This window comes from Perna viridis, chromosome 2, assembly GCF_037379345.1.
Source record: "Perna viridis isolate PV_CMFRI_1.1 ecotype Kerala chromosome 2, ASM3737934v1, whole genome shotgun sequence".
NCBI classification, from domain to species: domain Eukaryota; kingdom Metazoa; phylum Mollusca; class Bivalvia; order Mytilida; family Mytilidae; genus Perna; species Perna viridis.
In genome coordinates this window covers 31322015-31336786 of record NC_142446.1, presented here as the reverse complement: position 1 = coordinate 31336786, position 14772 = coordinate 31322015, and the positions used below count along the sequence as shown (strand labels likewise).

General features: G+C 36.3%; 1 protein-coding gene and 1 pseudogene across 1 annotated transcript in view; both read left to right on the top strand.

Moving 5' to 3' along the window:
• The first annotated feature begins 1035 nt into the window (after positions 1-1035).
• LOC148624628 (bile acid-sensitive ion channel-like) overlaps positions 1036-14772 on the top strand; it is a 29972-nt gene continuing 16235 nt past the window's right edge. Inside the window, exon 1 of the mRNA XM_088567387.1 lies at positions 1036-1167. The gene's annotated coding sequence lies outside the window, so the exon portion shown is untranslated. The remainder of the gene's footprint in view (positions 1168-14772) is intronic.
• On the top strand, positions 10044-12899 carry LOC148624629 (uncharacterized; annotated as a pseudogene).

Here is a 14772-nt window from a genome sequence, read left to right as displayed (position 1 = left end):
GTCTATGGTTGAGGTGATTCATGGTGTATAAAAGCCCACCTTCATAACCTGCTTTATCGATCTATATATGCTTATTCTTATATGTACTTTTGAAAATTCATATTTTCATCTCTCATCAAAATCAACCAAACCAAACCAAATCAAGAACGATAACTCTTGCAAAGAGCAAATTTCATGCAAAATCTATACAAATTTTTATTTCAAAAGTGGAACGACCGATTGACAAAATTAGACCGGTTATGTTGTCTGTAACTGTTTTTGAATAAAAAATGAAAGTGAATCATCTCCTGCCTGATTTTTATAGAGACTGCTACTTAACTTTAAGTTCTTCAATTTTTGTCTACAGTAATCATGTTGGTGATATCATGTAATATATAACTTTGAGAGACATATATTTAACACCATCCAAAGATACTATGTAAATGAATTTGTTGAAGAAAATACAACATTCTCTTTAAAAAAGTGTCAATTAATTCAAAGTTAATTGATAAAGCCTGTGTAATCCAAGTTTAAAGAAAAAAAATATTTATACACATATTGAATTTGATCTATTTTAATGCTATTTCGGACATCCGATTTTTGCGCTATTCATTCTTTTCTATTTCTGTCAATCTTGTTCTGGGGATATCAGTGGGAAGGTTCCTGTCAATCTTGTTCTGGAGATATCAGTGGGAAGATTCAACTATCACCTGTTTGTTAAAAGGTTAATTTATAAGTTGGTCAAGAAAAAGGAAGTAATATAAAAGTCATGAAGAAAAAGAAGGCGTCAACAATGAATAATTAAAGACACATGAGCATAGATTACACATATGGTAATAAAGACTGTATCTTTGTCACATTTATAGAGAAGTATTACAACATACAAAACACATCATATACATAATTAGAAGCATGAATTAAGAAAATACTTGGAAATATAATTTGTGTATTTTATTTCACCTAAACATCTGATTGTCATTTCTTCTTTTTGTAGCCAATGTCGGTGGACAAATGGGACTATTTCTTGGTGCTAGTATCCTTACCGTGATAGAACTTGGTGAATTCATTTTATTTGTTGGGTCATTCATATTTATTCGTTTGACTCGAAGAAAAGTCATTGTTTCTAACAGTGGTTCCCGTTTGAGTATAGCAAAACAACATAATATTGATGTCAAGCCAATAAAATAGGTATCAAATTGTGTTCTTGATTCTTTTAATTTTAGCACATGAGCGTGAAATAAACATGCAATTGTCAAAATGGTCAAAGAGAAATCAAGGGAACGAGGAAAGGAAAACTATGACCCGTTGAATAAATCAGTTTTCATGGTGTTGATGGATACACCATAACGATCCACGAGTTCATGATGACGACCATAAAACTTCTGTAGTGATGACTTCAATCTTGTAGCAACATAACCCTGTTCAAGAAGCATATTTGTTAAAGTTCTAGCGCGATACAAAAAAGTCTGCGTAGTTTCGGCAAGCTCTGGTATAACGCATGAGTTGTGATATGAACACTCCATACGCAAAGCGCTGTTTTTTTTTTCAAATACCAATTTCTTTGGACAAATTTTGTCTCTACACTTAATAGGTATAGCGAAAAAAAAACAAAGAAATCATAATAAATAAAAGATTTAGAATCTCGTGCGCCATAACATTTTAAATTCGGTATAATGTGCGTACGCTGTATTTTGTGCATATGATTTAGTATTTCGCGTGCATGACTTGTGCGCACAATTTATTATTGCGTAAGCACAATTTAATATTTCATAAGCACCACTTAATATTTCATGTCATGCCAAAACAAAAAAATGAAAAAATAATAATAACTAAGTCGTGCGCACGAAATAATAACTTGGGCACACACAATACTAAGAACACTTGAACTCATTCGTGTAAACTGTCATTCGACTTTAAGTCGCATGCGCATTAATATTTTGTTCGCATGATTTATTACTTTATACGCATAATTTATGCGCATTTTCAATATTGTATACTGTGCGCACGACAGCCTTTCTCTTTAAAATCTGAATATTGGAAATGAGCATGTTTCAGACAGCACATGCAATATATTTAATAACTTTAGACCAAAAGCCAACTCAAAATGGGGCTAACATTATACATCGTTGTTTTTCCAAAAAAGATGTCACACCTAGATACAAATATATAGTTCTTGGTAGAGATTCCTCATACTTTGTAAGAAATAATTCCAAATCATCTTCCAAATATACAGAGGAAGATGTTTACAAAATGCTGGAATTTTTAATCGACAACATATTTGTCCAGTGTGGTAGACATGTTTTTCAACAAACGGTCGGCATTCCAATGGGAACAAATTGTGCTCCTTTACTTGCTGACCTATTCCTTCACTCTTATGAGGCTGACTTTATAGCTGATCTGATCAGAAAGAAAGAATATCGTTTAGCTAGATCCTTCAATCTCAGTTTCCGCTATATAGATGACTTCTTATCTTTAAACAATCCTAATTTTGGGGATTTGATACATCGCATCTACCCAAAAGAACTTGAGATAAAGGATACTACAGACACTGTGAAGTCAGCCTCATATCTTGACCTACACTTAGAAATCGATGGTAAAGGAAAACTACTGACCAAACTTTACGACAAACGTGAAGACTTTTCATTCAGAATTGTTAACTTTTCTTTCATCTGTGGCAACATCCCTTCGGCTCCTGCGTATGGAGTGTTCATATCACAACTCATACGTTATGCCAGAGCTTGCCGAAACTACGCAGACTTTTGGTATCGCACTAGAACTCTAACAAATAGGCTTCTGGAACAGGATTATGTTGCTACAAGATTGAAGTCATCACTACAGAAGTTTTATGGTCGTCATCATGAACTCGTGGATCGTTATGATGTATCCATCAGCACCATGAAAACTGATGTATTCAACGGGTTATAGTTTTCCTTTCCTCGTTTGTCTACCCCGGGCTTGACCTTTTATGAGCAACTCGGCGGGTGTTTCTAAAAAAGCAGAGGACGCTTACCGTACCGGTGCACCTGGTCCATGCTCCCAGTTTTTAGTGGAGTCCGAGTTGCTCATTTACTTTTGTTACTTTGTATGTATGATTTTAGTTTATGTTCTTTGTTGTATGTGTCTGTTTTCCATGTCTGGTCTTTGTCCCTGGATTATATTCTTTTGATTACCGCTATAACCTTGGTTCCCTTGATTACTCTTTCTAGCTCTGGCATATCTTAAGAAACTAAATCACTATAATCCATTTGTTTTTTTTTCTTATTCAAATACCATTTTTCAGTTGACTAGACATATGTAAAGAATGGTTCTGTCTAAAACCAGGCAAGTGGTAATTCATCAAGATAGGCAATGAAACTACTCAAATACATTTGTAACGTAAAAAACTCTTCTTATGTATATTTTTTTGGATCTGCCATGTATCATGAAATATATTTTGACTGGTAATAGTGTAAAAATTCTGGTGTTAATTTGCCCGTACATTTTTGATGTAAAATGTAACACAACTTTATTTGCACTTTTATTTTGGAATACATTTTCTATGACACCTACTAAAGGGTTTCCAATATAAAAATATTTTGCGATTTAAAAATGCAAAAATCACTGATCAAAAGCTTTTGCTTCTACTTAAGAAAGAGTTGCACTTCATCAAATTTATGTTGTACGAATTCACCCACGATTGTCCTTTTTAGAAGGAATTAAAAAAATATCAGTATAAAGTCTTTACTATCAACATTGTAAAATGTTACACACGTCGACGTTCTGAATCTTTGAAAAAATAAAGTAAAATACAACCATCATTCATTTATTTTCATTTCTTACTTTTATTTCGGGTAGGGGGAAACTGTTTTCTTCATATATTAGATTAAATATTTTGTTGTTCTTTTTATTTTTCGATTTTCTTCTGTTTTGTGTATATATTTATTTTAATAAAGTGCTTTACCGAATTTTGTTTATTATCTGACAATTATGAGTATCACTTGGTATTTTGAAAACTTTGTCGTCAGGTTAGTTCTCTGTGGACAACAAATGCTAATTAATAATAACTTAATGTAATTGACTAATCTGAACTGTTCGATTAAAATAATCTATAAAACTTAACAACGTTTTGATGAAGAATGAATCTTAATTTGAATCCGAAGCCATTAAAATTTTGTCTAATGTTTGAACATATTATGTGAATGGCAATATACAATTTACACATCGCTTCTGGGTTTATATTGTTTGTTTGTTTGTTTGTTGGGGTTTAACGTTCGAGCAGCAATATTTCAGCTATATTCAGACAATGAACATGAAATGGATGATAAAATGAACATGAAATGATAAAAAAAGGATGGGTCACAAGGATAATAGGGTCGACAAATTTTGATTGCCACTAGAAAAAGTGGGGATGGGTAAGGTCGGGCAATTTAGCCTCCTGTGGCGGAGCGCAAAGGTTCCTACTCTTATCGAATACTACAGCAGGGTTCTTTAACGTGCGAGGAACGTGGCATCTTTCCCAACACGGTGCACCACTATGGTCTGCGGTCAGGGTTTCCATATTATAGCCTGACAACCCCAGCATGTAACATGCCAGGGGTACCCCATTCCACCACCTGGAGCATACATCCCAGTTGCTCTGTGGGCAGAGCGCCTAGCCCCCGGCTAGGTTTCTGAGCACTATTTAGTCGCCTTTTACGACAAGCTTAGCGCTGCTGCAGGCCTATTCTTTTGACACCCGGACCTGCACGGGATTCTGGGTTTATAAGAGGGCAAATTAGTTCGTATATATTTTTAATGGTACCGTTCTCACTACAATATGCAATGGCGCAGATTAAGATCCAAAATGACTGGAAAAATATGTCACTTTAAGAGATCCATTCATCCAGTATATTTGTTCCATTAATTTTAGCGCCAGACTAACAAACCAACAATAGTCTATTTGTTGGTTACTTAGTCTATTCTCATGATTATAAAACACACAATTACGGCCTTTTCTGTATTTTCTAGTTGAGTCAAACTTGTTCAATAAAAGAAATTGACACTATCATACGATCGCACTTATATAATTAAATATATTGATGATATTTAATTGTTTGAACGTCAATGTTTACCAATGTTGGAAGGAATTAATCATTCAGTATTTACTCAGTTATGAAACCTATCTGATAATGATAAAAACTTGCTTGGTAAGGTGTTATTAATCGAATATGACTGGTTTTAAACTTTTTAAAAGTGCCTATAAAATTTATACAGAATAGGTGTACTGCTGACAATTAAGCTTTCTGTTTTAGATTTTACCTCATGTAAGAAGTAATTAACATCATGTTGTGTACCTCTGGTTTGTTTTTTTCCGGTGCTAGTTACTCGGGTTTACGCTTACCCTACCGGTACACCTGGTCCATGCTCCAGTTTTTAGTGGAATCCGAGTTGCTCATTTCTTTTTGTTACTTTGTATGTTTTATTATAGTTATTTTAAGTGATGCTTTCCATGTCTAGTCTTTTTCCCTGGGCAACATTATCTTGATTTCCTCTATGATCTTGGTACCTTTGATTACTCTTACAAGGATGTATGTACTTCATTGATATGAGATGTTGTCGTTGTATCAATGAATGAATTTGATGATAAAGTCACCCACTAGAGTGTCCAGTTCTAGATATTTCTATAGAGACTATTTCTACACTTATTGTTTATATCATATTAATGCATTTAATTGTATAATGGATTTAATATATTAAATTTGCACTCCGAAAAGGTTAGAAATTACTGGGTTTACTTCACGTAATAAAACTAATACAACACCTGAATGGTATAAACTTTCCACATACGCTAAATAACATCCCCTTGTTCCCCATGTCCCTATCCACAATCCCCATTGAAAATTCCCCATTTCCCGTGTTCAAATCCCAATTCCCCGTAGAATCTCAATACACGTTTCTTATTAAATACTGTAAGAAACCGTAGGAAACCTTTTTTTCTTGGGAAATTAATATTTTTTTTAATGGAGGGATGGGGGTAGGAATTCATTATATTTGATATGCTTGTGGCACAAGGCAAGCAGTATTTGACATGTCACTACACATGCTATTTCATAGTAATTTCAATGTTTGTATACCTGTCAGTGTTTACTATGGCAAGGTTGCACTTACCCACTTCCATTGATTTTTATCATTTTATAGGCTTATGTCACTCTTTATAAGGAATAACATGTAGCTGCACAAAATTTTTGGAGTAGTCATTCATGTTATATCACTTCTTGTTATGATTCACGGCGGTTATTCAACATTTTTTTGTACTTTGTTTTGTTCAACGTCAACAAGTCGCCATTTTCGGGGATAGGAGTGAAACAGTAAAGAATCTCTTATTTCATCATGTAAAATAATTTTATTGCATTAGGTTCATTGTAAAGGTCCCAGTTTTCATTTTTATGTAAGGTGCACCTTGCCACACTTGAACATGCATTTTGTTATAAAGAATAATAGTGGGTACTATTTTGTCAAAGGAAACTTACGCATTGTTGTTTCGTCAGCTATGTTGATGCGCATTTATGAAAGTGGTGTCCGATCGTTTATTTTATGACAACTTGTCCATTTACTTTCATTCGAATTGTTTCATTAATATATTACTAAGGACAGTTAGCGGACAAGTTGACATAACTTATTTTTGCTTTTTTAAGCATTTCCCATTGTCTATACACCCTGCCCCTTACAAAAAAGGACAATCTGCCATTGGTCGCTTTAGGTCACCTGGTACAAATTCCCAACATATATAAACGCGAAATTATTTCAATATGGCAGATAGCTGAAAGTATCTTCGGCGGCAATTTACAAATCCAGAATTTTTGCTAGAAATCTTTCCAGACTTTAGGTGAGGACTAAATACCAAATATAGATTTTACTTAACTTAAGGAAGATAATGATTCCGTGTGTCCGCCGCTAGTATTACTCTATTTATGCGGGAAGTTTAACGAAATAATAAAACCGTTTTCATGAAAGCACAGTGCTATCTCCCACAACGTCGGACACCACTCGTACAGTTGATATAGTCGTAATATATAAACATTATTATTATTATAATAAACGTTTTGAAGTTAACATCAAATATCATAACTTATTGGGCAGTATCCGGATTACGGAAACTACAAATACAACTATTAAAATCGAACTGTTATATGAATATGGCGCTACATGTTCTTCATGTACATTACGGTAACCATCGGCAGGTATTTCGGACAGGATACCGGCGAGTGGCTTACAATTTGGTGTCAGAAGTGGGATACTAAAATTCTAATTAGTATCCAGGATCCGAAGTAAGAAAGTTAAAGCTGTCCGTACATATAACTAACAACCGGGATGGAAAAAGGCCCGACATGGTGGATACTGTGCTTTCATGAATAAACAAATAAATAAATAAAAAATTCGGAATTTTTTATCAGAATAACAAAAGGTAGAACGAGTCATGGCCGAAGGTAGAGCATCCTTCCCAGACTCAGAAATATAATTTTCACATGGACAGAGGCGGTCGACCCGCAGCTATTGAACAGAACCAATTTTGAGACTGTCAGGAATACGAAGGAGATACGGAAGACGATGAGCGGGATAGGAACGAAAATCAAGGAGTCCAGAGAAGAATGCAAGGTCTACGACAAAACAGGAATAATGGCGATCACCGTGACTATCACATATCAATCACTAATCCTATGAACATGGCATTCAAACCAGAGCCTTATAAAGGATTGCCCAAGAAATAGACGGACCAAGGACGTAACAGAGAACATGGATTTTCAGGAAACACTAATTTTCACAACAACCAGGGAAACGCCAGAATGCTGACTCGATAGGCCGAGAGTTAGCAGGAAATGTAAGGCCTAGGAAAACAGGAAAAATGAAAATACGGACGGGACATACTGAAGAAACGGATAAAACATGGGATAATGGATTTTACGCATATGGTTTTATTTCTGATATAAAAGTCACATTTTTGATAGGCAGTGGATCGACCGCATCAATACTGTCTCTGGATATTTTCGACACGTTGCCCTCTAATGTTTGGACGTCACTACAACCTAATGAGGCAGAAATGAATGACGTTAACGGGACTAAAATTTACTCAGTTGGATCAATCGTTCTGAACACAAAAATAGGACATGGGAGTATAAAACAGAAATTTTTAATCTGTGACATCCAACAGAACGGAATATTAGGACAAGACTTTCTGCTTACAAAAGTCAACAAAATAAATTACAAAAGTATGGTTTTACATACAAGGAGTTGTCAGGATATACAATGTTGGATAGGACGGTTAGCGAATGCTGTTTGTAGGGTGGAAGTAAATGAGACAATTACACTAACTTCTATGACAAGCGCTATGGTACCTGTACAAATACCAGGAGCTGGTTATCTCACAGAATTAGGATTGGTGGAGGGACACTCAGACGGACTATACCAGGCATTGTTAGCACTACAGAAAAAGAAATAATGGTGAATGTTATGAACTATATTGATGATGAAGTAACACTTTACAAGAATCAATCAATCGGAACATGTGAATCATACATAGAAAAATGGGACCACAAGGACATGGTTAGACTCGCAAAGTCTATCAACAAACGGATAGAAATGGAAACAAGGAAACCTATCGGACCATTTGATTGAACTATGGACCAGAAGCTCAACACATTTAGAAAAGGATCAAAGTACAACCTTAGCCATTCTACTTACAAAATATCAAGATGTCTTCTCTAAAACATCAGAGGATATAGGACGCACCGATCTAGTGACTCACAGGATAAACACTGGAAATGCAGTACCCATTAGACAGAGACCAAGACGAATGCCAATCGGAAAAAGAGAAATAGAGAAGAAGGAAGTAGAAAGAATGGTACACCAAGGAATCATTGAACCGTCAAACAGCCCATGGGCCTCAAACATTGTCTTAGTACAAAAGAAGAATTGAAAAACAAGATTTTGTGTGGATTATAGAATGCTTAATGACATAACTGCTAAGGACTCCTATCCAATACCAAGAATTGATGACTGCCTTGATGCACTGGCTGGCTCAAAATGGTTCTCTTCTATGAATATAAATTCAGGATTTTGCCAAATCAGTATGGCTCCAGAGGACAAACACAAAACCAGTTTTCTAACAAGTTTAGGTCTATACCAATTCACAGTCATGCCTTTTGGACTGATTAATTCTCCCTCAACATTTGAAAGGCTAATGGAAAATGTACTCAGAGGACTGCAATGGAAATAACTTTGCTATATATGGATGACATCATATCCATAAGCAATACATTTGATGAAGGAATCCACCGCATCGAAAGGATCTTTCAGCGCCTGCGACATGCTAAGCTGAAGTTAAAACCAATCAGGTGTATCTTCTTCCAAAAGGAGAGTGGATGTTTGGGACACATAGTTTCAGAGAGTGGAATATCTACAGATCCTGGAAAAATAAATGCAGTAAAAGAATGGCCAGTACCAAAGTCAGCAAAGCAAGTAAGAAGTTTCCTTGGACTTTGTTCATATTACCGGTGATTTGTTAAAGGATTTGCGGACATCGCCAGGCCTCTCCACAAAATTTGTGAGAACAATTCAAAGTTCAGTTGGAATGAGAGAAGCAATCAAATTTTTTTTGCACTTGAAGAAAGCTCTTACTACACCACCAGTATTAGCATATCCTGAACCTGGAAATGCTTTTATTTTGGATACTGATGCCAGTGATAAGGCAATTGGAGCTGTTTTTTCACAGAAACAGGATGACAAGGACCGGGTAATTGCTTATATGAGCAAGGCAATGAATGTACATGAACAGATATATTGTATAACAAGGAAGGAACATTTGGCAGTTGTAACAGCTTTAAAAACATTCCATGCATATTTATATGGACAAGAGGTAATACTTAGAACTGATAATGCTGCTGTATCTTGGATGAAGAACTTAAGGAAGCCTACTGGGCAGACAGCAAGATGGCTTCAGGAGCTAGGAACATATAAACTTAAGGTCACCCACCATATCTAGAGTACTAGTAAACGAATTTATATCAAGATTTGGAACACCACTGCAGTTACACTCAGATCAAGGTCGGATGTTTGAATCAAAGTTGTTCCATGATCTCTGTGACCTCTTACATAGAGACAAGACTAGAACCACAACTCAACACCCACAAGCCAAGGGAAATGTGGAAAGATTAAATAGGATATTAACATGCATGTTAACATTCTACTGTGAAAACAACCAGAAGTATTGGGATGAATTCTTGCCATCACTCCTCATGGCATATCGCTCTTCGATCCACTCATCTATTGGTCAAACTCCAAACATGATGATGCTAGGAAGAAACATTACACTTCCAATGGAGGCTGTCATTCCCCGACCACCTCGACCAGAATTGGAGGACAAAAACACTCCTGAAATAGATCAATACATTGATGATTTACAAGAGAAAATAGAGAAGGCTCACAAAATTGCTAGGGAGAATCTTAAGAGAAACTCAAATTATAAGAAAAGGCATTACGATCTCAAGGCAACTAAACGTCAATTCAAAGTAGGACAAGCAGTATGGATTTATAATGTCAGCAAGAAAGTTGGAGTTTGTCACAAACTGACCTCAAAATGGAAGGGACCTTTTGTTATAACAAAGAAAAAAGATGATATTACTTACCTTGTTAAGAGATCAAAGACGGCACTTGCCAAGGCATATCACGTAGACAGGTTGTTGCTGTATGTTGGAAGGAACAAGCCAGCATGGTGCAGTTAAGAAGTAACTGTAATTTTCTAATTTATGTGTACAAATATGTTTAGCAAAATCATTTTTTATTATCGGAAGGGAGATTATACAGCAACTTGCTAAAAGAGGCTGTAGAAATTTAAATATGGATGCGCATCCACATAATTTATGTATAGAAATATCTGGCCAATGTCTTCTAGTACATAAGGAGGCAGTACAAGGGTGTACTGCTCGGAGGCAATATATTGATATATTGCTCGGAGGAAGCTGATTGGAAATTAATCGGCATACTCGATTCAAGAATATTCCTAGATAATTTTTTGTAAGGTTTGGATGGGATAAAATGAATCACTTCTGATACCTGAGATTAGGAGAAGGATAATAAAAGGAGATGTACACACTAGACCAACTGATCATAACAAACAAGGGAATTGATTGAAATTGGACGGACAATCAAATTGATCGACATCGGGAGAAATGCTCTAACCTATGATAAACCTCGTAGTAAAGAGTAATTAATGCGGTATAATCGTGTCAGTCCTTGAATTACGCTTGCATCCATTCACATCACACACGCACACACATTTAGTAGCTTTTGTGAAACCAGCTCGGCTATTAAGTTTTGTTTTGAGATTTGGTAACTCTGTTTTTCAGAATGAGACCTGCTTCGGAGGTTACTCTTAAGTGTTGAATATGTTACCAGACCTTCAGAAACAAAAGACTGTTGAAAAACCATCTTGCCGCCCTTCCACACAGGAAGCTGAGTTTGGTGTGTGTGTGTGATGCGATGTTGAGAGTAGCTTTAGGAGAATGGTGGACTTAAAAGAGCACATTTTTGGAAAACATGGGTCAAAAATAGAACTAATGCCATCAAATTTCTTAACAGAAAACAATGGTTTCTGAATGTCACATTTCCCTGATTGTTATGCCAAGGTGGTAACACCATCGGATGAAAATTCGATAGAAGCCATAAAAGCCAGAATTGAAATGCTTAAAGATCAATCATATTTGAAGATATGGAGCTGATGCAGCTTGTAGTAGGTGTTGGCAATTCATCAGCCATCTTCAGACTTGATCTTGATCTCACAGTCAGGGACTATCAAGTAGTAATAAAGGATGAAGCAGTCCAGGATGAAAGAACCTTGGATAACTTGGTAAGGAGAATGACATCTATCCTTACCAAGCACTACCCCATTAATCAATCATTTCCAATCACAATTGAAAATCAACAGGTAGCGACCAAAGTCAAAGTGGTGTCACTATCTCTCCCCTCAAGACTCCATCGATATCCGATATAGTATATAGCATTGGAAGAAGGAGATGAACTTCCCAGGGAAGATGAAATAGAAAGTTAGGCTAAAGCACCACTTAGAGAAACGCAGAATGTGTCTAAAGCAAAGAACACCGGAAAGAAGGACAAAGTAGAAGAGAAAAGGAAGGAACAAGAAGATCGGAAATAAGAAAAAAGAAATGCTGAGAGGAAAGAGAAGGAGAACATAGTACAAAAAGAGCAGGAGGAGGCTAAGAGAAGGAAAAAGGAACAAGCGGTTCAACAGGAGAAGGAAAGAGAGCAAAGAAGGAAAGACCTGGAGGAGGCTAAGAGGAAAGAAAAAGAACGAAGGAGTAAGGAACTGGAGAAAGCTGAGAGGAAGAGAAGGGAACAGAGAAAGAAGGAACTGGAGGAGATAGAGTGGAGAGAAAAAACGCTGGAGGAGGTTAAGAGGAAAGAAAAAGAAAGACAACAATGTAAACAACTGGAAGGGGGAAAGCAGAAATGAACAAGACCATGAAAAAAGGATCACGAAACTTCAGGAAGGAAAAATCAGCTTGACACCCACCAACAAACAGAGGGCCATTGAACTACTGAAGATTGGATGTATGCCACTGTTTCCTGCAGGGCGAAGGAGTTGGAAGGAAGATGAGGTAATCACATTAATCACCACTCCCACAACTATAAAATGGCCACCAAAGCAGTGGCAGGCCATGGCATCAGAACAGAAGTACTTTCATTGGGAAGTTGCCATCATTGCCCTTGAGATACAATCAGGGAAGCAACTTCAAGTGACAAAAATGGAACTCTTACTAAAATAAAACTTTCTGGCCTTACCCGGTACAAAAATTATAACAGGAGAAAAGGAACATACCATGACTATAAAAGCAAGAAAGATTATCGTTTGTCTAGATCCTTCAATCTCAGTTTCGCTATATAGATGACGTATTATCTTTAAACAATCCTAATTTCGGGGATTTGATACATCGCATCTACCCAAAAGAACTTGAGATAAAGAATACTACAGACACTGTGAAGTCAGCCTCATATCTTGACCTACAATTAGAAATCGATGGTAAGGGAAAACTATTGACCAAACTTTACGACAAACGTGATGACTTTTCATTCAAAATTGTCAACTTTCCTTTCATCTGTGGCAACATCCCTTCAGCACCTGCGTATGGAGTGTTCATGTCACGGCTCATACATTATACCAGAGCTTCTGAAACTGCGCATACTTTTTGTATCGCACTAGAACTCTAACAAATAGGCTTCTGGAGCAGGGTTATGTTGCTACAAGATTGAAGTCATCACTACAGTTTTATGGTCGTCATTATGAGTTCGTGGATCGTTGTGGTGTGTCCGTCTGCAGCGTGGGGGCTGATTGGTTCAACGGGTCATAGTTTTCCTTTCCTCGTTTGTCTACGCCGGACTTGACTTTTTATGAGCAACTCGGCGTGTGTTTCTAGAAAGCAGAGGACGCTTACCCAACCGGTGCACCTGGTCAATGTTCCCAGTTTTTAGTGGAGTTCGAGTTGCTCATTTGCTTTTGTTACTTTGTATGTATGATTTTAGTTACTTTATGTTCTTTGTTGTGTATGTCTGTTTTCCATGTCTGGTCTTGTCCCTGGATTACATTCTTTTGATTACCGCTATAACCTTGGTTCCCTTGATTACTCTCTCCCATTAAGACAAGACAATCACTCACCTGGTTAAATTTTGCCTCTCAATGGCAGTAAATTCAAATTTAACAAAGAGTTCTCCAACCAATTTTGATTCAAGACGACTTTGGTAGGACTTATCATAAGGATCATTTCAGCACTTGAAATTTTCTATCTATCATAGTTTTCAAGATATGGACGGAAAACTGTAGAAAAAAAGTCATTTTGTCACGTTTCTAGGGCAATAACTCTTACAACGAGTCGTCTGACAACTTTGATCCAGTGCAGACGTTTTTAGGCACCATAATAAGGATCATTTCATTGAAAGATTTTGGCTAAACCTAACGGTTTTGGAGATATTACATGCGAAAAACTACTGTCTGACCCCTACGATCTGTTTTTAGTAACGATGGTCATGTTTTTTCAAAACCCTCCACATCAGTTCAATGCAAGATACTCGAAAGAACATTCATACTATGTTTAGTTCCAATTGGCCAAGTAGTGTCAGTAGAAGAGTTTTGAAAAATTGCTAACGACGACGACGACGGACTCAAAGCGAAGGCAATAGCATAAATGGCCTTTGGCCAGGTGAGCTAAAAAGGAAATAAAAAGTAAAACGGAATTAACTTTTAATATATATATATATATATATATTGCATTACAAAAGCACGTTAACTTTCCATTCGCTCATGTTCAGTGTCCTGGATAATAAAATACCGCTAAACTGCACTTGACTTACATCTGCAGCTGAAAAGATAACAACAACCAACTGATGTAAAAACTTTTGTTATTAAAAGCGAAGAAATAGAAACAAAAAGTATTTTCATTGTGTTACTAATCGTCGCGCGCTTTGGATTTAAAATAATGATTTAACGTACATTGAAATTAATTGAAATTATCAATATAGGTCATGTATTAAGGCATACAACTGTGATTGAACCTTTAAGTAACTATAAAAACACCCATTATTTTCCAGATATATAGTGTATAGTGTAGTGACATCATCAAATAGGATTGACCAAGATACAATCATAGAACCGGGTCATAAAGAACAAAAATGAGAAAAATGATTCTAGCTGATAATTTCATCCTTTAATGAATTCAAAACGTGATCTAAAAGAACACTTTTGTGATCAAATATTTGACTACAAAAAAG